Source organism: Mus caroli, chromosome 17, assembly GCF_900094665.2.
Source record: "Mus caroli chromosome 17, CAROLI_EIJ_v1.1, whole genome shotgun sequence".
Classification (NCBI taxonomy): domain Eukaryota; kingdom Metazoa; phylum Chordata; class Mammalia; order Rodentia; family Muridae; genus Mus; species Mus caroli.
The window spans coordinates 28,170,273-28,172,739 of record NC_034586.1 but is presented as its reverse complement, the minus strand read 5'-3'; positions in this window follow the sequence as shown (position 1 = coordinate 28,172,739).

The window sequence follows — 2,467 nt, the reverse complement described above, 5'->3', positions numbered from 1 at the left end:
GTGAGCCACCATGTGGTTGCTGGGATTTGAACTCTGGACCTTCGGAAGAGCAGTCGGGTGCTCTTACCCACTGAGCCATCTCACCAGCCCCTCTCTGCTTTTCTGAGTGCTGGGATTAAAGGCTATGCCACTAGTGCCCTACAAGACTATAGAGGGTTTTCAAGTTTAAAGTTAACCTGACTAGGTAGTGGTGGCACACGCCTTTAGTCCCAGCACTTGAGAGGCAGAGGCAGGAGGCTCTCCAAGTTCCAGGCTAGCCTGGTCCACAGGGCAAATTCCAAGACAGCCACAGTTACTTGGTAAGACTATATCTCAATAACACAAGTTTAAATTGTGTGTATGTGTGTGTGTGTGTTTTTTGTTTGTTTGTTTGTTTTGGTTTTGGTTTTTGGTTTTTTTGAGACAGGGTTTCTGTGTATAGCCCTGGCTGTCCTGGCCTTGAACTCTGAAATCCGCCTGCCTCTGCCTCCCAAGTACTGAGATTAAAGGTGTGCGCCACCATGCCCGTCGTGTGTGTGTGTGTGTGTGTGTGTGTGTGTTCTTAACTGCACATTCACAAGCTGTCCATTTCATTCTTAGCTTCTCCTTACACTGTAACCTCAATCTTATTATTCATTTGTTTTGTTTTGTTTTTTCTGGGCCTTGAACCAAAGTACCAATACTGGGATCGCAGCCTATCATGTTTATTTTAGTAATCCACACTAGCCACCCCAGCCTGCAGGCCTGAGCCCCATCCCTGGGAGACACATGCTGATAGAAGAGAACTGACTCCTGAAAGTCTCCCTTCTGACTGCCACCCATGTACCTCCACGTGTGCATCCCTCACCCTGAAACACAAAAAATCGACAAAAGGGGAAAAAAATGTATTAGACATAGTAGTACATCCCTGGGCTACCCTGAGCAACAGTGGGGATACCTTGTCCCAACAAACTAAAATGGTGAAGGATGACCCAGGCCTAGGGAATCAGTGTAGAACGCATCCCTACAACATTCAAGTCCCAGTACCCACACATGGACTCATAGCAACTGCAATGCCAGTGGGGAGGGAGAGATCTGACACCCTCTTCTGGCCCTTGTGGGCACTGCATGCATGTGGTGCATAAACAAATTCAGAAAACAGTCATAACACATAAAATAAAGGTAAATAGAGTCAGCAAATAAAGTCAATAAAGGCTGATGGCCTGCAGGAAAGCCTCAGACCAGGGGCTGGAGAGACGGCTCAAAAGTTAAGAGCACTGGTTGCTCTAAAATAAGGAACTGGAGCTGGGTTCCCAGCACCCACACTGAACGGCTCACAAATACCTGTAACTCCAGCCAATGGCTTTGAAGTCTTTTGAAGTCTTCTGGTTTCAGTGGGCACTCACACACAAGCATATATATAGATGTGTGTGTGTGTGTATACATGTATGTGTATATACATATATATATGCACTCATACACAAATAAGATTAAATCCCTACAAAGAAAAAAAAAAAATCACCAGCCCTCCTGGTGACACACACCTTTAATCCCATCACTCAGGAGGCAGAGGCAGGTGGAGCTCTGTAAATTACAAGCCAGTCTAGTTAGTACATAGCAAGTTCCTGATTAGTTCTCCACATAATGAAAACTTGCCTCAAAATTAAAGACAAAAATGTAAAAGCTAAGTGGTACTGAATAAGTACCACGTCCCACCGCTTATCAAGATGAAAAGGATAATGGATTGGCATGGATGGTTTCTGAGGTACGCCAGTGTTTAGTTTCTTTTCCTTTTTCTTTTTTTTTTTTCTTGGCTTTTCAAGACAGGGTTTCTCTGTGTAGCCCTGGCTGTCCTGGCACTCACTTTGTAGACCAGGCTGGCCTTGAACTCAGAAATCCGCCGGCCTCTGCCTCCTGAGTGCTGGGATTAAAGGCGTGTGCCACCACCAAAAAAAAAAAAAGAATGGTTGTGAGTCACCATGTGGTTGCCAGAATTTGAACTCATGAAGAGCAGTCTGTGCTCTTAACCGCTAAGCCATCTCTCCAGGCCTCCCATCTACTTTTCGAACTGCTGAAGTGGCTACCTCACCAGGTGTTTATTCCAAATTCTTGCTATTTCTCCTGGCCATGTGCTCATGATCTAGCTCCTATCACGGCAGCTTCTGCACCAGCTCACATTCCTGTTCCTCTCTCCCTGCAACCCCCAGCTAGGTAACTGAAAACCAGCCTACCTCTAGTCCCTCCATCCAGTAATGGGCTGTAGCCATTTTATTCAGCCAATAGTTTTAAGTTAAGGAGTAAGGTTGAACATTGTGGTCAGGTTCTAATTGCAAACTGACATAGAATCAGTACAAGACAAAAACACTTAGTTTTTTCAAAAGCACACAAATTGTTATGTGTGCATGCATCCTTGACTTCAAGAAATCATTACCAAATGTTACATTGTTACATGTAGAATCTCTCTCTCTCTCTCTCTCTCTCTCTCTCTCTCTCTCTCTCTCTCTCTCTC